General features: G+C 58.7%; 1 protein-coding gene and 1 long non-coding RNA gene across 2 annotated transcripts in view; both read right to left on the bottom strand.

The window, feature by feature from the left end:
* Nucleotides 1–23,636, bottom strand: part of SORCS2 (sortilin related VPS10 domain containing receptor 2) — a 472,981-nt gene that overhangs the window by 156,242 nt on the left and 293,103 nt on the right.
* On the bottom strand, nucleotides 9,007–22,971 carry LOC131507881 (uncharacterized). The gene is made up of 2 exons (XR_009259772.1): nucleotides 22,753–22,971; nucleotides 9,007–9,759 (listed from the first exon to the last, which is right to left on the bottom strand). It is a non-coding gene; the product is annotated as an uncharacterized LOC131507881 (long non-coding RNA).

Raw genomic sequence — 23,636 nt, 5'->3', positions numbered from 1 at the left:
GCTCTAATAATAAGTGAGGAAATCCCTCCTTTCCCAAGTGAAGTCGATTCTGGAGGCAGTACCCCGACGATGGATGTTTGGTGATATTTCCAGTGTTATGGCACGTGGGTCACTTACGAGATCTCTCAAATGTGCAGAACTTTAATTCTGGGATATAAAAACTTCTAGCTTGTTTTAAAATCTTCTAGGGGCACCCAGGTGGCTCCGTGGGTTAAGCGTCCGACTTCGGCTCAGGTCATGAGCTAACCCTTTGTGAGTGCGAGCCCACATCGGGCTCTGAGCTGACAGCTCGGAGCCTGGAGCCTGCTTCCATTCTGTGTCTCCCTCTCTCTCTGCCTCTCCCCTGCTTGCTCTCTGTCTCTCTCTCCCTCAAAAATAAATAAACGTTAAAAAAAACCTTTTAAATCTTCTAAAGGGGTTCCATATGTGTTTTTAGCCCATTTGTTAAAAATATGAAAAATGCAATACCTTTCGGTGAACTTGATGTTCAGCGGGAGACGCGGATGTGCACCCCTGCTCTGCTCCGGGGGAAACACCGCTCAGCTGTCCCCCGATGGAGGGACCGCTGCCCTTCTCACTGCCAGCTGTGAGGGAGGATGTTCCATCCCCTCTGCCTCCACCCATCCAGGCTGCAGTCACCAGACAGGCACGTATGGGGCCACTTAGGGCAAGCTCTGGGGACCAACCGTGATCCAGACCAGCACAGACCCTGCTCTCGGGGAGCAAATGGGCTGGAGGAGGACACAGGAGACAGTCTTACTGACCCATCAAGAGATAGAGCGCCATGGTGGCCCATGAGAGCATGTAGGGCCCTGCATGCTGGTCAGGCCCAGAAGGCTGCCTGGAGGAGGCAGCTGGTTCTGAGAGGAGACCAGAATGCATGAGAAGGAGCTAAGAAAGGGGATGGGACAGGGCTCCTGGCCCCTGTGCAGGCCTGGCAGGTCAAGGCCAGCTGTAGAGCAGAGGCCTGAGTTCCGAGGATGGGGATGGGGGTGGGGGGTGGGGGAGGATGAGGCTCTGAGGCCAAGGGGCTTGAGGCTGGTTTTGGGGGCAGCGGGGAACATCGCAACGTTTCCACCCTGTGACACGTCACCACGTGAGGTGCATACCTCTGTGTCCCCCCCTGCTGGTGCCCGTGCACCGCCTGGGGCACCGCGTGAGCGGGCCCGGAAGCCTTCTCCCTGCAAAGAGCAATTGGGTGCAGACTCCATGACCACGCTGGGCTCGGTGGGGGCCAGGAAGCCCACTAGCTGGTCTTGTTAACAGGACGCATCTGTCCCTTTCCAGGACCAATGATAATCGCCATTGTAAACAGAAATTTAATCATAATTTCATGCTGCGACATTCACTGGGGCCGAGGCTTTGAAGCAGCTGGCCTCACGGGCCATTTTCCTCATGATGTGTCCCACTGGCACAGGAAACGAGGGCTCCTTCCCTTCCCAGCTCCACCCCCTTACTCACATGGACCGCCCATTCCCTGTCACCGCCTTCTCCCCTTCCGGATCACACTGGACCCACTGATGGACCCGCGTCTCCCTCCTCACCTGTCTCGGGGCCGAGCCCAGCTGCCCGCACAGGCCTGGCTGCAATCAGCAAACACAGGGATGAGCGGAGGCTCCGGCCCAGCCTCCTCCCGGGACCTGCCACACAGCTTCCCACCTCTGCCGGGCTGGCCTCCAGGGATGCCCTCCCCTAGTCCCCACCCGGCCTCCTCCTCCTCGGAGAAGCAAGTCTCCTCCTTCACAGTCCAGCTTACAGGCTGTCTTTCGAGGCTTGTCCGGCCAGCAAAGACCTCTTCTCTTGTCTGCCTCCCCTGAAGCGGGGGCTGTGTCCGGGCCCCTCTGGGTCCACAGCCCGCAGCCTGAGACCCAGAGGCAATGCAAGGAGAGCATTTGCCGAGAAACCAAACAAGGAAATGCTGCAAAGGCTCCTTGCCATTGTATCGGCTTCTTGAACAAACCCTGGCGTCAAGGGGCGTCTGGGGCTGGGGGGCTGGATAACCAGATGTGTTGTTTTAATAAATACGGGATGCTCCAGCCGAGGAGATGGGGACGGGGTGGCCAGGTTCTCATTAAAGCTGCTAGCGGATTTCCACGGAGAGCAGTGCCCGGCCTCGCCTCTGAGATCTCTCTGGGCTGACTCGGGATGAAAAAGGGGTGGCCAGGAGCCGGGGACACTGCCCCTCCTCCCAGCCGGCACAACCACATTGCAGATGAACTCACTGCATTGTCTTCTCCGGATATAATACCTGTCAGGAATTTTGTTTCGGATCCCTGAGCCATGCCCCACCCCCCCTGCCCATATTTGAAGGCTGGAGTGTGGCTTCCAACATGCATGAAAACCTCCTGGAAGAAAGCTGGGGTCCGAGAGGTTTGGGGCCGAAGCACGGCCGGTGCAGCCTGGCATGGAGGGAGGGGCTAATAAGTCTGTGCCAAGAAACCACTTTGCGAGTCGGCGTCCCTGACTTGCCATCCCGACCTCCTCATCCCTGGGGCCTCAGGAAGGGGTGGCTGACCCACAGGGCAGTGGAATGTGGGGGACGTGGAAGGGCCCCCTGTCTTCCAGGCGGTGCGTCCCAGCCTGCACAGGGGGGTAGGTGTCAGGGGAGGGGACGCTCATGTCACTGACTGGTGATGAGTTGGGCCCTGTGGCAACCTGAGCGGCGGGTGGTTGAGGGCTCGGGTCTCAGAGCGCACCCGTGGCGCTGGGAGACGGTCCAGGGCTTCCGCGCACGGTGGAGACAGACTGCTTGTCCCTGGGCTCCACCGGCCCCTGCTTCATGGGCCCATAAATTGGGGCTCCACAGAAGGCAGACTGCTCTCTCATCTGTTAACTGCCATCCCCTCCGCGGACGGACGTCACAACCACAAATAATGGATGAGCCGCTCCCTCCCTCCCTCCGGCCACCCTTATCAATAACACTTCAGAGCAGGCAATTAGCATTGAAAGCCAGGGCTGGATTTGGGGGCCCCTGGTCTCATCTTCTGCAGGAGCAGAAACAGGCTGTTTGGCCTTGTCCCTGCCCAGCGGGCCTGCAGACAAAGCGCTTCGTTCCGCTAACAGATGGTCCCCGTTGTCTTTAAAAGCTGCATCCGTCAGTGGGGAGCGGGAGGCTCCGGAGGGGCCGCATCCATCCAGTGGCTCGGAAAGGACGGTTTCCCGGGGCCCAGAGCAGTTTCAGGATGCCTCGCGGGTTTCAAGACCCTCTCCCTCCTGTATCACCTGTTCCCTACCCCTCCATGGCCTGGGGGCAGAGAGGGGAGCCCTTTGTCCCCCCACACGGCGGAGGGGGGGTGGGCAGGGGGAGGGCTTGAGGAAGTCCGAATGCCCTTGAAGAACCTTTAAGATCTCCACAAAATAAGGAGCTTCATGTTTTTGTGTATGTAGGACACACGCATTTTACAAATGGGGCAATATATCTATCACACGCGTCCATGCGTGCTAGATAGAATACCTCATGCACGTGTACTCGCACGCACACGGGTAACGTGGGCAGGGATGGACGGTGGAGGATAAAAACACTTCTGTGAAACGGAACCGTACAACATGGGTTCTCTAAGCTCCGGCCGCACACCCAGCAGGAGGAGGTGCCCAGCCTGACAGCCACCCTGGGGCAGGGGGCTCTGAGGGCAGAGACGGGGGGTGTCCAGCCGAGGTCAAGCCTGGCAGCTCAGGTGACCGGATGGGCGGGCGGTAACGTCGCCTTCCGAGAGGGGGTCTGATGGGGAAGAGAGTGCTCTGGTCCCCCTCCCCCTGGAGGCGGGGGCAGGTGGGCTTTGTGGAACCCTCCCCCCCAGGAGAAGCCCCACAGCTTTCACCCCTATGGGCACAGATGAACGACACCAGCCACTCTGGCAGAATCTCCCCCACCGACTACAGAGTGCCACGGTTCCCAGACTGTGGGCCAGGGCACCCCCGGGTGCCATCGTGAGCTGAGGTACTCGGTGGAATTCTTTTTTCCCCAAGGAGAACACAGTGATGTTCAACATGTTCTGAATTCCGCACAAATTTCCACCTTGGGTTGTGCACAGTTAATTTTTTTTAATGTCTATTTATTTATTTTAGAGAGCGGATGGGCGGAGGAGGGGCAGAAGGAGAGAGGGAGACAGACCCCGAAGCAGGTTCCAGGCTCCGAGCCGTCAGCACCGACCCCGATGCGGGGCTCGAACCTGCGAATCGCGAGATCACGACCTGAGCCGAAGTCGGACGCTCAACCGACCGAGCCCCCCCGGGCGCCCCTAAATAGACCTTTCGGATATTGTTTCGTTTCATTCGTTTTGGTCCGGGTGGGCCATGCCCCAGGAACCCGTGCCCCTGGGTGAGACGCCCGGGACACCGTGAGCTGGGCGCCTGCGCTGGTGTGGAGGTCACGGTACTCCCTGCCGCCCCAATCTTGGCCTTTGCTCTTGGTCTTTCACAGAGGAACCAAGGCTCTTGGGGGAAGCAGCTGATTCTGGAACCGGGCGGGGAATGCAGACGGTGAGCCCGGAGCGTCTTGTGACACCAGAAAGTGAGGAAGTGCTAAAAAGAAAATACAAACCACAGTGACGGGAGCGTGTCCCTGGGACAAGATCCAACCGAAAGAGCTCCGAGTGGCCAAAGCGGGAAGGATTGGAATGTAACCCAAAGGATAAAATAAATAGTCATGCGTCTGTCCTCACATCAATAAACGGCTGAACAAACAACTAAACGGAGGAGACGGCACAAATCGCTCGTGAAGAAGAATTCCAAATAATTTATGGACACCCTGCCCTCAAGGAAGGGGGGGGCACAGCTCCCGTCTCCCTGAGGTGGGGGATGCCCGAACGACTTCTTGCCAGACAGCACAGTATGGGAAAGGGGAATGAAAAGTAACTTCACAGTCGAGAACCCTGGGAAACACCACCTTGGCCAGGGGACCGCGGTCAACGTCCCGGTGACGGGTCACGTTCACAGCACGTCCTCCCGAGATGACGTGATGAGAAGGACGCCTCACCTCTGTGGTCTCCCTCCCCCAAAGCCATGACCTCAGTCTAATCACAGGAAAAACATCAGACGAATCCTGAGGAACATTCTAGAAACACCTGACCGGCACTCTTCACACACATCAAGGTCACCAACAGCCAGAACGTCTGAGAACCGCCGCATTCTAGGGGAGCCTAGGGAGACAGGACCACTAGCTGTCACGGGGTGTCCTGGAGGGGGCCCCGGAACGGAAGGTGGGCGTTAGGGAAAAGCCGAGGAAGTCTGGGTGCAGAATAGAGTTTAGTGACTAAGAACGCGTCTGTACCGGTTCCTTATCTGTGACAAATATTCCAAATTAATAACAGGGGAAGCTGGGTGGGAGGCGTCCAGGGCCCGTCTTTACAATCGCCCCGTAAATCCAAAACCGTTGCGAAGTTGCAAACTCTAGGAAGCAGTACAGCTGAGAAATAGATGCGAGTGTTGACGTCGGGGGCTCCACGTCCAGATCGGAGCTCTGGGACTTCCTCGCCGGGTGGCAGGGAAGTTAGCTCTGGCCAAATGCCCACGTGTGCCTCCGTCTCCCGGTCTCCCTCCAGGCACTGTGGGCCACGTGACCAGCTGCAGCTCCGTGACTGAGCGAGAGCGGGCACGTCACCTCCTGACCAAAGGAGCAAGGAGCCAGGTGCCTCCCTGGAGACCGAGGGGAGTCCTCGAACTTCCCGAGGGAGAAATGACCTGCGGTGTGTTGAATGGACCATCACGCTCACCACCATTGCGCCAACGCTGTCCTCTCCACGGCCACCACCGTCTTCTGGTGAGATGGGGCCCACAGCCTGTACCCCGAGGGCGGGGCGAGCCTCCCCGCTGCCCATCAGCCCGGGAGGACGGTGGCATTTCCCGTCCGGGGTAGTCCAGGAAGCTGCTTTAAAACGCTTTTCTTCCCAGACGAGCTATTTATTTTTAAAATCATGTCTCATCGACCCTCAGTCAGAGGAAACAAACGCACCTGAGCAAGTGTGTGTCCCCACAAGGGTGTGGAATCCGGACATGTCCGGCGGCCCGGCTCTCCCTCCCTCCGAGCTGACGCCGTCCCGGGGACAGGAGGAGGGGCATCGGAGGTGGGGAGGGAATTCATTGCCAAAGCTGGCTGGTGCTCTGCCTCTTGTCAGACGGAGCCGTGGGCCTTCCGGAAGGCCAGCCCCCGCCCGTGATTGAATGCAGGGACGCACGAGCCTATCGATGTCGGGACCCAGACATCGGGTCCCTGCATTGTCTCCCTGGACAACTGCCAGGAAGTTGGGTGTTTTCTCTTAACTATTGGGACCATTTGCCTCTTTTTTTTTTTTTTTTTTTTTTCTAGAATCCAACATTTGCAATACTTGCTGTAACAGTAACTGTGCTGGGGGGTTCCCCTCCACAAAGAGCTTCCTGGGGCCAGGCAGATTAAGGCAGGGTAGAGGCGGGTTCACACCTCCGCAGATGCCCTCCCCCGCCCCCCAGCCCCCCTCCCCATGCACTCGGACAAGCCTCCTCGTCTCCCCGAAGTCCGGCGTCCTCAGATGTGAAGTCAGAGCCACCACCCAGGACCCACGACAGCATGAGCAATGTGCCCAAATTCACACGCGGCCCTGAACCTACTACCTCAGAGCCAGACCTTATGGGGGGGGGGGTGTCTTTGCAGAGGGGATCAGGTGGAAAGGGGGCCATCAGGGCGGGCCCTGATCCCACAGGACAGGTGTCCTTATGAAAAGGGGACATCTGGACGCGTGCGCACAGGGAGAAGACCGTGTGAGGAGCAAGGCAGAATTGGGGGCTGTTTCTATAAGCCAGTAAGTGCCAGCACGGCAGCGCGGTGCAGAAGCTGGGGGGGACGCGGGGAAGGTCCCTGCTCTACAGCTCCAGAGGGAGCCCGGCAGGATCGATTTCTGGTTGGTGGCGGTTTATGACAGAAGCCCCAGGACCCCAGGACAGGTTTCTACGGCAAGCCACCGGCCAGGTCCGCCGCCTTCCTTTTCTCCTGCCCTCCCCCGACCTCTTCCACCTCCCGCCTGTCCCTTTCGGTCCCCTCCACCTCCCGCCTGTCCCTTGAGCTCTGCCATGGGCAGGCAGTGCGGCAGGGGCGGGTGCTGCAGAAGACAGCACGACGGGGACACAAGAAATGCTTGACCCCTTGTCTGGTGGTGCATTTAAGACCCTCCAGCCCGCCTCCCCTGGGGCCGGACGACACCCTCCTCGAGGGACAGAATCCAGGGGGGCAGCCCCACAGCAGGCTGCAGAGAGAGGCTTCCTGGAGGAGGTGATGGGGGAGCCCCGGGGCTGGTGTTGGACATCTCCTGGTGACCAGCAGGGAGCCCAGAGAAAGACTCCCAGAGCCAGCGTCCAACTCGAGGGCAGGAAGAGAAAACAGAGGAGGCCCAGGCATCGTCTCCCTGATTCACCGCCCCCCTCCATCCCTGCCGTCCAGCCCTGGCCAAGAACAGCCCCTCTCCTCTCCGCAGGGGCCCAGGGAATGAGGCTTCTCTGGCATCTCCAGGGAGCCCCTGCCAGCAGAGGACGGGAGCAGGAGGTGGCCCTGCCCCCATAGAGAGTATACCCTGCCCCCCAGGGGAGCTGGATGAGAAAGACGGGGCAGGACCTGGGAACCGAAAACGGGGCCTTTGCTGGAAGGGTGAGCCACCTCGGGCTCAAGGAAGAGATGAGCCGGGAGATTCTGTCTCGAAACGGGGTTGATGGTAACAGGGCCCCGGGTCCCCGAGACCTTGCCCAGCGGCACGGGGCCAGGCAGAGGGAGGGGGCCAGAGGCCCAGGGGGGCTCAGTAGGACCACCTGTTGGGGCGGGAGCCGGGCAGAGGGGACTGGTCTCCGTGGGTGACGTGGCTGGAAAGCTGCCCCCTGCACGCGACGGTCCGTGAACACGCAGCTCCCTGTCGCCCTGCGGTCCCACACCTGCTCCTTCTCTCTCACACTCCCCGCGTGGCTCTGCCCAGCGGGCCTTCCCCACTCCTGTCTGGGGTTTCCTTCTCCGAGCCTTGCATGAACACAACGCTTCCGGCCCCCCTGTTTTGTGACCCACTAGGGGGCTCACGGAGCGGCCGTTCTGGGGCGTCCCCACGTGTCGAGGTGACCAACGAGGCCTTTTCGCGTCTGGCCTCCAGGGTCCCGCTGAGTCCCCTTGGGTGAGCCTCGCCTCTCTGAGCCTCGGCTTCCTCCTCTGCACGGCGGGGACACGACGTCACGGGGAGGCCAGGAGATGTGGGATGTGGCACCGACCGGGAGCAGCGCCGGGCCACGGAAGTGCGGGCACGCCTCTCCAGGAGGACCCCAGCGAGGGCTCTGCGCGTGGCACCTGGCTGTCAGCTCAGAGGCAGGGAGGTAACGGAGGGGCTGGGGCCTCCCGGGGAGGAAACGGCCGGCCGGCCGTGCTCACCTCCCTGGCTCCTGCCCGTGCCGGCCCGAGATGCAGCAGGGAGCTGGTGTGAGCGCTTCGGAAGGCTGTGGTGCCGACGGCCTGGTGCTCCCCCAACGCTCTGATGAAGGATGCGTCCATGCACTCGCCCGGTATTTACCGAAAGCCTCCCGCATGCTGGGGACGGCCCTGTATCCTCCAGGCACAGCAACGCAAAAAGTCATCGCTCCCACCGCTCAAAAGCTAATAACCCACTAACACAAAACCGAGAGCCCTTAAGGAAAGCGTTTGCTGAGCACCGACTGTTTAAGGAACCACACCGTGTGAGTTTTCACGGTCTCCTCTCCTCTCAGCCTCGGGCCACCCAGGGAAGGAGACAGAATGATCTCCATTTCGTAGATGAGCACACGGCCTCGGCCGTGGGACTTGGCAGTGTCCGGGCCGCAGCCAGACATTCGAAGGGCAGAGGCGGAGGCCGGGTGTGGGCTGCCCCACGGCCCACACCGCACCCGGCCACAGCCTGGCCGCCGAGGTCTCAGAGGCGCAGGGGGACAACGGGGTCTCGTTCCCCTCCAAGAAGCATCCTCCCTGTATTGTCCCCTGGCAGGCTACCTTCATGCGAAAGCACTTGGAAAAAAAAGCAAGAGAGAAACACGTTATCAAATAAATTAACCTGACACTTTATGTTTCATAAAGGAATTTCTAACAAGTACCATTTCACTGGAATTCGGTTGTTTATACTTTAGCCAAATGGTTCCCACTTGCGTTGCTTAGCGATTGTCATAAAACAACCAGGCTCTCGTATTGCCACAGTTACGTAAATGGCTGGACCGTTCTGGAGCCTGGAACACGAAAGTGCCCACGGGTAGACAGCACTGTTTATGGGTCTGCGCTCATGTGGGGACAGGGAACACATGTGCTCTGCGTGAACTAGACCTTGTGGTACCGAACCCCCCAGCCAAGCTCTGCATTCTAGGTGGTGAGTCTCCCGTCGGTGGGAGTATGTAACGGGAGGCAGATGGTGTCTGTCTCCCTTCCAACCCGGAGTTCTGGGGGCGTGCTTCTCCTCTCAGTCGGCAGTGATGTCCATCTAACCGGAAGGGAAGGACCCAAGTTGCAGAGAAAATAATTCCCCGAAAGACTTTGCTCAGCCTGAGAGCAGGGAGACATTTTGGCCAGTGGCGGGCCGGTGCAGGGTAGACACAATGAGGGACAGGATGGGGGGCCACCTCCCGTACCTGCTGTTGTAGCACAATTGCCCCAGGCAGGTCACTTCCCCCCTGAGAATGCCTGTCCTTGTTGAGAAAATGGAAATAAGGAGGAAGGCTCCACTAGGGACTGTCGTCCATGGTGTTGACTGCTACATTCCCTAAGGGCAGGCCCTGACTCAGCCACTGTTTGCATAATCCCTGAAAAGAGGGATGAGAAGGAGCCCTGGGCGTCCAAGCCTGCCCTGCGTGGGCTCCCCTCTCTCTCCTCCCCACCCTGTAGTCTCATCCCTCACCCCCCCCCCCCCGCCCTCCACCAATGCAGAAGGAAGGGCACCCACCCACGGCGTCCTGTTACTCTAGACCAGAGTTGGCAAACTGCCGTTTGCTGGATGGATCTCTCCCGTGGCCCATTTTGGCTGGGGAACTAAGAATTCTTTTCACATTTCTAAAGAGTTGTGTATTGGGTCAAATAGCGCCCCCTAATGTTCACGTCTTTTCTGCATTCTGAGCATGTGATCTTATTTGGAGATCCGGTCTTTGCAACGGGACTGGTTAAGATGTGGTCACAATGGAGTAGGGTGGCTCTACTCCACCGGCTGGCTGTGTCCTTACAGGAACAGGCGAACGTGGACACAGACACACGCAGAGAAGCTGTGCGATGTCAGAGGCGGGGACTGGAGAGACGTGGCCACGAGCCAGGGTTTGCTGACCCCGCCAGGAGCTGGAAGAGGCAGGGAGACTCTCCTGTTGGAGCCTTGAGGAAGAGAGCGTGCCTGATTTCAGACGCCTGACCTCCTCCCCAACACCATCAGGGGTGACCAAGCACCGTTAATAGTTAGTGACGATCGACCAGAATCGATAGTTAACTCTAATTAATCGGTGATCATTCACTCGGTGCCTGCTCCCACGCTAGGTTGTCACTCCATGGGGCAGGGGCTAAGCCACCAGTACCCACCAGAGTGCCTCGTGCGGATCAGTTAAGTCCCGTAGGAACAGTTGTTGCGTGAAGGAGTGAATGAATGAATGAACCGAATTTCAAGAGCTCTGTGTGCGCGGTTCTAGCCCTGGGTTCCCTCCCGGCCTCAGACCCACGTGGCGTGCCAGCTCCGGGCCCCCGTGGTCCTATGTGACCACATCAAACCGGGGAGGGTTTGCACAAAGTGGCATGAGGCCCCCCACTCTGACCCAGGCCCCCCCAAGGAGGAGCTGCCGTGGGCGCCCAGAGGAGGTGTTAGTGGACACGAGCTGTTACTTTGGGAGACGCCTGGGCCAGGGCCGGGGGTGGGGGCGCAGCTGGAACTGCCCAAGGCAATCAGGGGGCTTTGGGGACAAGCTGACATTCCACTGCTCATGGGGGGGGGGGCAGGGGAGAAGGCAAGAGGTAGAAAGAGTCCGTGTTCAAGTGTAGGGACCGTCCCCCCGCCGGCCGCCGCCCGTTCATTACCGCCCCCAACGCCAACTCCGTCTTGCTTTCCGGAGCCACCAACTAGAATTCTCCACTTGCGTCTTGCACGGCAAACCTCAATTTCTCCGACTATCAAAGCAGCATTTTCGCCCACACCAGCCTCCGTGGGTAGGGAAAAACGGTCCAACTCTCAGAGATTACCAACATGCTAATGGCCTCATTATCCAGTCGTAAAAGGACCCAGCGCCGGAGAAGAATGAAACGTGCACACACTTCTCCCCTCTGCAGCAGGCGTGGGCGGCACGGAAGACGACGGGGGCTGGTGACGGGGGTTGGTCGTGGGGGCACAGCGGTCGTGGCGGCCAGGCCACGCGTGCCCAGAGCTCCCTCGCCCCCGCCATGGGTCCTCAGTGTCCTCTGCACTTGGCTGCAAGTGCGGGAGAGCCCTGCCCCTGTGTTCTGTCCATCACTCTTCCCTAGGGGGCACTGGGAAAGCACGGCCGAAAGGTGGGAGGCTGGACTCACCCGGCCAGGCCACCGGGGAGGGGAGACAGCCCCCGTCTGACAACAGCAGAGGCGGTCTTCTTTCTTCCCACCCACCACCCTGCCTCCAGCCAAAGAATTCCCCAGAAATCACCTTCCAGGTGAAAATCGATGCCTCACTGTCTCCACCTCCATTCCGTTAATAATGGCATGTTCTTCGCGGCTCCTTACACAAGGTGGATAAATAGAGACCGCCAAAGCCGGGACCGTCTGCCTGAGGCTCCCCACCCCGGCCGCCGTGGATAGGGATGAGTGAAACAGCACAAGCAGATCAATGCGGGTAATTACAAGCCATGCTGGTGGCTCGGTGGCCAGCATCTTTCCCGCTCAAAACCGCAAGGATGGGAGCACCTGTCAGACTATTTCGTGTCCCTGCAAGTCCGGCCTCGGAAGCAGCCTCCCTGCCCTCGGCTCAGCGGGCACGTCCCCGACATACATCTAAAGGACCCTTCCGGTCAGTCTCGTACCTGTTCCCAGACAGAATGGCCGGGAACTAAGCCCCACCTCCGTAGCCCTCTGGGCCGCTGCGGCACGGCCACGGGCCATACGCCCTGACCACAGACGGCGACGGATGCTTGTGAGAGGGCACTGGGTACAAGCTGCTGGGCTAAGCCCTTGCGGGGCAGCCGGTCCGTCTCCCGTGGCCGCCTGAAGGGAGGGGACTCGCGTCATCCGCATGTGATAGGCGAGGAGACTGAGGCACAGGACAGACAGGAGGTACCCAAGACCACACAGCAGGCACGAACTCAGGACCCTCGTACGGAGCCGCTCTCTGTGGCCCCTCAGCCCCAGCCAGAGGAGCTGCTCAGGGATCAGAGCGCCCGGTGCAGGTGGGGGTCGTCCAATCCAGGCCTCTGCTCACCCTATCCTCGGGGCCCCCGCCTGTCCAAGAGTGCCCGCCCCACCCCACCCCACCCCCAGGGCCTGGCCTCCACGAAGTCCTGCGTGGTTCCTCAGCTGCGAGGGATCCAGCAACTTCTGGGCGTGGCTGCCCTCTGTCTGTCCCTTCCAGGTGCCCACGTCACCGCTGGTCCCTACGGTGGCACAGGGTGTCCTCCAGACCGTCCACAGCCTCCTTCACTTTAATCCAGCTCCACACGGCCTGGCCAGGTCCTGGCTATCTCGCCGGAGCCAGGGATGAACTGGGCCTGGCCGGGTCTGTGTGGGGTTCATGGGGCTGCGGGAGGAGGCCTCTACAAAGACCATGGGAGCCTGGGGCACTGTGTGGGCACCGGGACCACAAGCCCTCCTGGAAAATGTCCTGCGAGCCGGGCTTGAAGGGCAGCGCAGAGGAGAAGGGGGGAGGCCCCTCCAGACAGAGGGAGCCTCTGCCTGGGAGAGTGAGGGCCGAGGGCAGGGCACCCCAGAGACCCCTTTGCCTTCAGTGTTACCAGAAAAGCGAAAGACAGAGGGATCCGTGGCTCAGATGCAGAGCGGCCAGGATAACTGACATCGGGAGCTGAGGAGGAGGGACATTTAGTGGGTCAGGGCTGCAGGAGGGTGGTTCGGAGGAGCAGGGAAAAGGCCCTTGGGATTAGGCCGTGGGGAGGGGCCAGCACAGCCCGCACAGGGACCTCAGGGGGCGGGCTCCAGGGGGAAGCCAGAGGCCCCAGGACAGGCATCATTTGGCAGGGGAATCCGAGCGGGCGTGCAAGCCGGCCTCCCGGGCAAGACCCGTAGCTGCCCAGCATGAGTGCCAGCCGGCAGGGTGGACAGCGGCCACAGGCTGGGCACCGCCCTTAGGTTAGCCCGTGCCCTCACAGCACTGTCAAATGCCCAGCGTCACGGCGCCAGGCCGGGGGAGCTGGGACCTCCCTGTGGCTCTCAGGATCCTTCTCCTGTTGACTCACCTGGGGCTTCCTCAGCCTAAAACACTGGTTCTGACTGGGGGTGGCCTGGCTCCCACGGGCACTGGCCATGTTTGGACACATCGTTGGAAGTCACGACTGCGGGGGCGGGGTGCTGCTGGCACCCAGAGTGCAGAAGCCAGGGATGCAGCCGACAGTGCACGGGAGAGCCCCCTCCCCACACCGCAGAACTACCCAGCCCCGGATGTCCACGATGTCACCGTGGAGAAAGCCTGGCGCAAAGAAATCTGGTTCCCGAATGCACTTGCTCGTCTGTCCGTCTCCCGTTTCAGGGTTCCTGTCGCTTGGCCGGCTGACAAAGGAGGGATCACAGCGTCCAAGACGGCCCTGGGGAGGTGGTAGGCAGGCGCCGTCCTTCGCCAGCACCCACTCGGCACGGGCGGATGCAAGGACGGCATATTCCGGAGCCGGGTTGCGTGCCTTCACGCTCCCGGGCGTATCCATACTCGGGAGGCCTCGGAGGCTTGGCTTTGCTGTGGAGCCGATCTGGCCGGACCCCAGCTCCATTGCTCATGCTCTCCCGCGTCTACAGCAAAGTCCCTCCACCTCTCTGAGCCTCATTTTCCTCATCTGCAAAATGGGTGCCGTGCCGTGAAACGTGTTAATGGATACAAAGCGCTTAGAGCTCAGGACCAGGCGGACGGTGGCTGGTCTTCACCTGGATTCCAGCCTCCGTGTTCCCAGCGAGGTTATCGCGGGGGGTGGGGGTGCCTCACACAGGCTGCCCCACCCCCTCAGAGCATCTGAGGGACCCCGTGTGCGTTTCTCAGCAGCATCTGGAAAGCACAACGCTTCCAGTGGCTCATACGTAGGAGAACGGACCCCTCTTCAAGGTTCTTGACCCAGGAAAAGCGCTTGGTAAGTATTCATCGGATGAACAGGTGATTATCCGTCCGATAACAGAATCTAGCCCAGAGCAGTTAATCCGACTCATAGTCTCCACACCTGGTGATTAATCTCCATCTACTTAATAAGTGTGATAAAGAGAACGAGCCCTCGCACGGCCTATAAAGCCCAAAGAAGCGTTCACAGCCTTTGCTACTCTTTTGTCATCTGGATCCCACGAGAGCCAGAAGCCAGAATAGTGTCACCGGCCCCGATCTGCAGATGAAGTCATTGAGGCTCAGAGACAGGAACACTGTGCGCCTCACCCCACCCCTCCTCCTCCACCCTTGCAAAGGGGCGATGAGCCTGAGATCACTGTAAGAGGGAGGAAGAGAGAACGGCCGCGGGCACTTTCTAGGAAAGGTGGTCAATTAGTTATCGATTGGTTGAATTGGTTGGCTGGTTGGCCTGAATGAATGAACGGCTGTAAGGATATAAGTGAGAAGGTTAACATACAGTTTCAAGTCCCTGGGAGTCCTTTGGAAGCACGATTTACTTGTAAACAATTGGGAAATCCGTGCCAGACGGTTCTTATCCGCTTGTGGGTCCCCCCCGCCATGCTGAGCCAGACCCACACAGAGCATCGCCCCCAGGGGCTGCCGAGCACCTTTCCTTCTGGTCCGCCTTCCACCGATCCTTCGCCCTCCCCATGCATTACCTGGGGCCCTCACCTGAGAAGCTTCTTACCCAATCCCTTCCCGCACAGACAAGGCGGATTAAACTGCCCCTCCTCTGTGTCCCCAGGGGAAGCATTTGCCTTGTGGCAATGGCCCTAGTTTGTGACATTTGCACACCTTCTCTTCCTGCTTCCACGTGCCCTTAGCCAGAAGTCCTCTGTGCCCAGGTTCTAGCTGACAAGTGCAGCAGGAGTGGGTGCGGCCCAGCCCCTCGTCTGAGCCCCTCACTCACAGGTCCACAAGCCTGAGCCCCACCGGGATGCCTCACGGCGCTCCGTCCCACAAACCCACTCTGCCCCCATGGCCTCCCCCTCCAGGGGGAGAGCCCCATTCTTCCTCCCCATTCCTGAAGGCCAACCATCACAGGGCAGACCTCTGTCACCCCTCACCTGGACGGCAGGGGACCCCCGGCTGGATCCCCTCCCACCTCACCATAGACCTTCTGAAATACAACCCCAGTGTTCATCCTCTGTCGGAACCCCTCTGCTAGCTCGCTTCCCATACCCCTCGGGAGTCAAACGTTAAGCTGTTAGTGGGGTGTGTAATACACGAGCTGTTTCCAGGACCCCCGACCCAGCCCCCCTGCGAATGACACTCTTTCTCATCTATTTCTTTTGCATATTCCCCACCTGGGCTCTGCCTCAGCTGCCTGCCACCACGCTGGCTTTCCGCACAAGCGTCTCCGGCCCCTGGACCTTTGCACCTGCTGTCTCCTCCCCACTCTTTCACCTATGCGACTCAGACTTTCAGACTTAGGCCCGAGTGCCACCTTTGCGGGGAAAATGTCCCACGACCCTCTCCCTGAGTGACTGGTAAAGCTACGCGTTCCCCTAACGCCTGGTGCATTTCCTCTGTCCAATCTGTTTGGTGTGGTGGCATGTTCCCTCAGGGGACCGGGAGCGTGGATGGCATCTGTTTCGCCCCCCTCTCTATCTCCAACACTAAACAGTTGGTCGGGTGAGAGGAAACTGGGTGCTGCTCCCCAAATGTCGATGCCGGGGGGAGATCAGCCCGGGCCCTGCTGGACAGACTGTGCTGCGGACTCTCCTTCCCCACTTGACCGTGCGGCTCGCGGAAGTGTGCAGGAGTCGTGCTGGGTCACCTTGGGAGCGGCCCCCGCCAGGAAGTGTCATCGGCACGCTGGCCGTGCTAAGTCACTCGCAGACAATTTCGACTGCACCCAACCACTCCTTGGGCAAGCGGCCATTAAAGCGAGACTGTTTAATAGCGACCTCCTCACGCAGCCACAGGTTCTGGAAGGATCCGTCTCATGCAATTACCATCACTTTCATACACGGGGATGTTTACCCCAAAGAGGTCCTTGGAGGTCACCTGCGTGTATGAGATCCGAACTCAGGCTTCCTGGAGAGGCCCAACAAGGACGCCCACCTGGACGGAGCCTCTCCCCGCTTCCCGGAGTGCTTCGTCAAGGGAACCGCCATCTGAGCAGAGGGTTCCAGGCAGGCAAGGGCGGTGACGACTTCCGTGCATTTTCACCTGAGCCTCATGCCACAGCTCCCCGAAATCTCAGCTCGTGTCCCTCGCACCTGTCCCCCACACCTGTCCCCCACACCCTCACACCAGTACGTTTATGTCGCCGTGCTTTCTCGGGCACCCCTGCCCTAACCGCCCGTCCTTCCTGCTTTCCTCTGCGCGGCCAGCTCAGCCAGCAGTGTTTCTCTCAGCGACATGTCCCTCCTCCGGGTTTCCACGAGTCTCTGCAAGTCCCTACATCAGCATGTAACTTAAAATCTTTGTGTCTCTGCCAGGTGTCCAAAGTGCCCTGGGGAATCCACAAGCCATGTATAAGCAGTCAAGTTGTTCTGCCTTCTCGTCAAAATTTGATCTCTGCCTTGTTGAAGAAATCCTTCCTTATGACGAGGTCATAAAACTATTTTCCGGCTTCGTCTCCTAAAAGTTGTGTGGCTTTGCCTTTCACACGTAAGTGTTTAACCCACCGGGAATAGAACGCTACGCGGTGGGGGACAGGGGTTCAGGCTCATTTATCTTCAAGGGAGTCACCAGTTGCCCTGGTGCCATTTAAAATGGTCCCTCCCCTTCCCAGCGACCAGCCGTGCCTGAAGTCCCCGCATGCATCTGGGTCTGTCTCCGGGCAACTTGATTTGGGTCCGCTGGTCAGTCTGTCTTGGCCAAGTATGCCGATCAGCGTAATAATTCTTGCTGTGTTTCTGGTAAAGCAAAGCACCCAACGCGTTCTTCAGTATTTTTCGTCCTTGCTCTTTGATACGAATTTTCAAATCAGCTCATCAAGTTCAAACCGAGACAAAACAACCCCAATCCTACTGGTGTTGAAGGTAGAGAACTGCATTGTCGGCAGATCGATTTGAAAAGAATGGACTTCTCTGCCACGTTGACTTCCTCACTCGCCCATTAACACAGTACGTTCTGCATTTACTGGCATCTCCTTAAATACGTCTCCATAACATTTAATGATTCTGTTTATTAAAAAAAGTGCCCTGGGGACCAGGCAGACATTTTCATCTTCCCACGTCCACATTTTCTAAGTATTCTACCTCTAACCACTTCAAAGGTGTTTGCTAAATTTACCTTGGGACCTGGAACCTTAAATGACGTATTTAGCACCAGAGTCACCGCCTAGGAAAACTACTCTTGGAGACGGGGTGGGACTGGGTGGGTCAGCGTGGAGAGGACGTGATGGGGGGGGTTCCCTCTCATAACCCCTGAAATAACAGCATGCTGTCACCCACTCGTGTGCTCTCCAACTGCTGCATGGACCCACCCACTCACAGTGACAAACAGCCTTCATACTTTGTTTTGCAAAGCAGTCTGGGCTCAATGCGTTCAACCCTCCGGCATCGGGAGCATACGGCAGGTGAGAAGTTCCGGGGTATTTTTTCACAGGGCCAATCCCTGTCTGGTGCCCACTGCCCTGTTCCTTCCTCTCCAGGACGTCGAGTGTTCCCCTCAGGACATCAAGGGCAAGAAGTGGACCTCTACTCTATGGTCATGAGTGGTTTGTGTCTAATACTTGTCATCCTGTTCTAGAAACTTCTTTGCTGTCTTGTGTGCTTGTGTGTTTGGCCGCATGGCTCCAGTGCACAGGAATGAACCGAACGGGATTGAACGAAAGGTCATCCAAAGTTTCCTTAAAATGCTCTTTGACTTATATTTTTCCAACAAGGAACAAAGTGCTGTCTTTGGACTTCCCTCTATGTGTAGAGAGGAGTCCTGAAGCTTCTTCCCCAGCTTCATCCGCCTCCGCCCTGTCTGTCAACATCATAGTCTTTATATTCACAGTAACCAACATTTCAAGGTGAGTTTTCCTTTCCAAAGAGTTATTTTTGTCCCGTGCATTTGGTTTCCATCCATTTTTCAACAACCACCCCTACTTAAGCTGCATCTGGGACACGCCTGTCCCCAGTCCTCTCCATCAGCTTCTGCGCCAGACCTTATCCGTTTCCCCAGCACCGAGCAAAATCCATTTCTCTGCTGCCACAACACCTTTTCAAGGCATTGTCCTTTCAAGACAGGTACCTGGCCATATAGATTAGGACGTTCTGCTTTCTGAAGATCCTCCCACGTTCCTGGAAACAACAAACGGCAGCCGCGTTGGATGTAAAACTCCGAGATCCTATCTTCCTCACACTTGTGTGCAGACCCCAAAGTCTCCTTTATTATTTCGAAACGTGATACTGAAAACACGTCTGTACTGGCCTGACTCTTCTCCCTTTACAAATAGTTTTTCTTTTCTGAGATATATCACTAGCTCCTTTTCCCATCACGAGTAAAGAAAGAAAACCCAGAATGTGAGTTCGGCTTCCGGAGGGCCCCTCTGCCATCTGGTGAGCGGGACCCGTTTTGACACTGGCTGTGGCTCGGCCGCCCCCGGTTCTGGTCTGGAACCCCCCGGGCTCTCGGGCGGGCTGGCTCCCTCTGTCTCCGGCCGGCACCTTCCTTCTCACCCACCCCGTCTGTGAGAACGCCCCAGGTTCACCCTCACCCCACGGATGCACTCCCCCCGCGGTTCTGCCCTCTCCGGCTTCCACGGTGGCTTTCGGCCCTGTCGCCGACACTTCTGGGGTCTTGCACCTGTGCTGGGCCCCACCAGCCCCCTGCTGCTTCCCCTGTCCTCTCAGGGAGCTGTATTCCATCACTATCCTGTCTTTCCTCCTCGCCTCCTTCCTTCACCCACTGCTGGGGGACCGCACACCTGTGTCCCCGCCCTATGGGCTGTAGGGACTAGGCATTTGGAGTGGCTGGAGTGGGGAGAAAAGTCAGTTTGCTGCCCCTGGGAACAGGGTGCCTTCACGGAGATGCCCACCCCACTGGGTATTTCATGGACAGTCTTCCCGGCCCCTCGGGGGAGGCAGGGCTGCTGTCTCACGAGCCCCCGACCCAGCGGGAAGTCTCCCTTCCCGGCATGGGCTCGGCCTCCGGCAGCTTATCTTTGCTCTGTTGTCACAGTGTCTCGGGAACCCTGGGAGCCTTGGGGGCAGGGCTGACACCGGCGGAGCCCTGCCCCGCAGCTCTCGCTGTCTGGGTCCCAGCACAGGAACCGCCTGTGGCTCCGGAAAAATGCCGGTGCCCCATGGCCCAGAGACACCGTCCTGGGAATTGTCATCTTCCAAGCAACGGCACGGAAAACCGGGTCAACTCTGAGGTCAGAAACCCAAGAGGCAAAGCTGCAGAGGACCCTCAGGGCCCCACCTGCCCCCTCTCAAGTGGGCCCTCGCTCTCGGGGAGAGAAGGTGTTTACGCCCTTCCTAGTGAGGGAGATGGCCACGTTTTATTAAAAGTGTGGCAGGACTGTGGAGGACACGGAATGGCTGATTTCTATGGGACAAATAACTATTTAATTGCTCTCTAATTACATGACAATTAGAATTCGGATCGTGGCCCTGTCCTTAGGTATCTGTTTATGGGCCGCGCCTGTCACCGTTAGGAACAGCACGGGTTGTGAAGCAGGCAACTCTCACAATTACAGAGCATAATTACCCGTGTAATTATTCTCTTATACCCAAGTAATTACATGCCGGTATTATCTGTGTATTACAATTTATTCACATCCCTAATCACAGCCTCCTTTTGCAAACCGGGACCCGGCCAGGAGGCGCCCATCAGTGTTTTGAAAATAACATAAAAGTCATTGGATGAAAAGCTCGGCTTCCAGCCTGCCTGCGTTCACCGCCCCCCCCCCCCCCGGAAAGAAGGCGAAGGGCTGGGCCAGGGGGCTGGGAAGCCACACCTGACACCAAGGTCACGAGGGCAAGCCCACCCAGCTGGGTCGTGAGGCCTGAGACACCACCTGTGGGTGCTGTCCCCACTCGGAGGGCTCCTTGCCACCATGTTCCGTGGGCAGGGGCCTCTCTGCGTGCCGCCACCCGCGGGCCCAGCACGTGTGACCTCGCTGTGTCAGGACCACCCGGTTCTTCTCGTCTGTCTCCCCTTCTGGACTCGGAGCCTTGTGATGGCAGGACCCTCCAAGGGTCTTATTTCTATGGCTAGCACCAAGGGGTGAATGCCACACCAGAGGGGGGCTTCTGTGCACCTGCCAAACCAGCCAGGAGGGACAGGCCCCGTGGAGATCCGGCCAGAGAACCCCAACTTATTACAAAGAAGGGTGGGGAGAGCACGAGTCTGTGCCCAATGACCCAGAGCAGCGATATCCGAGCCACTTTCCCTTAAGAACGGCAATCACATTTCTTGGGCGCTCGTCCAGGGTTTCTTGGCAAGGCAGGCAGAAAGCAATCAGTGGGGGTGACCACAACTTCCAGGAACCAAGTGGCCGGAAAGAGAGGCCACGTCGCCGGTAGTCAACTGTTAGGGCAACCCAAGAACCACAACTTTGTAGAAGATGCTCCACGCAGAACAGGGGCGGCACGCGGGCTTGTGGTCCTGGGTGGAAACAACAGGCTGACACCCAGCCTGCAGCCGCGTCCCCACCGCGTGGCCCCGGCCGGGCCTCTTGTGGGCACCAGCACCTCGGCCTGGACAAGCGAGGACCGCCTGCAGCCTAGGAGGCGCAGGCCAGACTTCTCGTGGTCCGCCAGGCAGGCACACGGGCCCTGCCAGGCTGCAAAAGGAGCGGCCAGAAAAACGAATGAATGAACGAGTGAACGAATGAATGAAAAAAGGAAGCGCCCAGAGACTCTGAGCAACAGGGAGGGTAGCAAAGGCTCAGACCTCCTGATGGCTCATCAACGCCCCAACTCCAGGGTGGGGGGGGGGGTCTCAGGTCTGTGGTCTTTGCTTCTCTGCAGACCCTCAAAGCCTCCTCGGGAGAAGGGGCGGGGGGGGGGCAGTGACATTGGCTGGGACCCTGCTGCGAGGTCTCTCTCCCCACCACGGTGCCCTGAAGTCTCAGAAGTGTTGGGGGCAGGTGACAGCAAGCTCCAGGAGTGGGGGTTGGTTTCCTATTACCGCTGTAACAAATTACCACAAGTTTATTGGCTTAAAACAACACTAATGCACAGGCACCTGGTGTGGTTTAGTCTGTTAAGCGTCCGACTTTGGCTCAGATCATGATTTCACCATTTGTGGGTTCGAGCCCCGCATCGGGCTCTGCACTGACAGCTCGGAGCCTGGAGCCTGCTTCGGATTCTGTGTCTCCCTCTCTCTCTCTGTCCTTTCCCTACTTGTGCACGTTCTCTCTCTCTCTCTCTCTCTCTCTCTCTCTCTCTCTCTCAAAAGTAAATAAACTGGGCGCCTGGGTGGCTCAGTCGGTTAAGTGGCCGTCTTCAGCTCAGGTCATGATCTCACAGTTAGTGAGTTCCAGCCCCGCGTCAGGCTCTGTGCTGACAGCTTGGAGCCTGGAGCCTGTTTCGGATTCTGTGTCTCCCTCTCTCTCTGCCCCTCCCCTGTTCACTCTCATTCTCTCTCTCTCTCTCAAAAATAAACATTAAAAAAAATTAAAAAACAAAAAAATCAAACCAAAATCCAGGACTGCTATCTTGCAGTCCTGGACGTCGGAGTCTGCAATGAATCTCACGAGTCTAAAATCAAAGTGTAGGCCGGGCTGGTTCCTTCCAGAAGCTCCAGGGGAGAATCTGTCCCCTGTGTTTTCCAGCTCCTAGAGGTGCCTGCCTTTCTTGGCTGGTGGCCCCTCCTCTGTCTCCAGAGCGGGCTGGCGGTGCAACAACTTCGACTTTTCTCTCCCTCGGACCCTCCCACCTCCCTCTTTTAAGGAGCCCTGGGATCACACGGGATAGCCCAGGAGAAGCTCTCCATCTCAGGATCCCTAACTTCCTCCCATCTGTGCTGGTAACACGCACAGGTTCCGGGGCTCAGGACACGGAGGCCCCGCGCTATTCAGCCCACCGCAGTGCGTGAGCACAAACACAGCCCCCGAGCACCCAAGCCTCCCACCATCCGCCACGGTTCACAGAGGGGAGCAAAAGGCCCAGAGAGGTCACACCACAGGCTCAGGGACACGCCGGCTAGTAAACCGGAGAGCTGGGTTTGAACTAGGACCCCTGGACCTCCCAAACCTGTCTCTGATTCACCACCACCCCGCTGTCCCGTCGACAGATGGACAAAGGCGCTCGGACACGTGGACGTTTTGCTTCCCCCGTGTGGTGATGGGCGCGCGGTCAGTCAGCACCCACCCCCCTTTATTTCCCTCTTACACAATATCCAATCCCCCTGGGCGGACAGTCCCGTTGCAACTACCCATCAAGATTCCTGCCTTCACAAGGGCAAGTTCATGATCTGCCTGAGACACAAGGGTGGGCGTCACCGGGGTTCCTGTTCCAGCAGCCGTGCGGCTCGCAAGGTCCCTGCAGCCCCCCTGCTTCCTGCCCTTCGCCAACCGTCCTCTTGTTCCAGATTCTACCTGACAGTTTTCCAGTGAAGACCCCCTTGGCTGCTGCTGGCCTGCGGTGGTTTCTGTTGATGGCCACCAAAGCCCCTCGGCTGCAGCCCACCTTTAACCGCAGCGACGTAAAGCAGTGGTGCTGGAGAATCCGGACTTCCTTTGGCAGGTGCGGGAGCCGAGGCCCAGGGAAAGTGCCATCCTCTCCAGACAGCCCAGCAAGCCAGGGCAGGGCGGGGCCGGGGCGGGGCCGGGGGCGGGGCGGGGGGCGGGGCGGGGGCTGGCCCAGAAGGCAGGTCCCCACGGCCCCCAGGCCCGCTCGCCTTCCGTCCCTTACGACACCGTCCACAGCTGTTCACAGTGAGAGCATCACTGTGGTTGGGGAGCCAACATTTTCAGCCTCGGCTGCTCAAAGTGCCAACAGACCCGCACAAGGAACACAAACGCGGCAGCTCCCCGTGGCTGTCAAAAAAGAGCGGCTGTGGCGCATTGCCTGCAGGCCCTCCCCAGCCCCCCGTGGATTGGTCTGTAGGGACGTGAGATTCATTCCTCTCCAGGAGCAAATACTGGAGTTCCCTTGCTCTCCCCGAACCCATCCCGCCAACCTGGGCGGCTTCCGCAAGCCCTGCGGCCCTGAGCTGAGGAGGTAGGTTCTGGTCGACTCACAGCTGCCTGGGTGCAGAGCATCAGCTCCCTCTGGCCCCACCTACTGCTTCAGGAAAGGAGCCCATGACCCCTGCCCAGCCGATGGGAGCCCTCCCTTGGATCTGCACAGGTGTGTGCAGCACCTATGGGGGGCGGGGGGGAGGACCCCAGTCCTTCTGAGATCACGAAGCATCGGGTGTGTCTGCGATTCCCAGAGGTCAGCTTTCCAGCCCAACAGCAAAAACGTGCCTGAGATTGAA

Source organism: Neofelis nebulosa, chromosome 3 (assembly GCF_028018385.1).
Source record: "Neofelis nebulosa isolate mNeoNeb1 chromosome 3, mNeoNeb1.pri, whole genome shotgun sequence".
Taxonomy (NCBI): Eukaryota; Metazoa; Chordata; class Mammalia; order Carnivora; family Felidae; genus Neofelis; species Neofelis nebulosa.
This window is presented reverse-complemented; position numbering and strand designations above follow the sequence as displayed.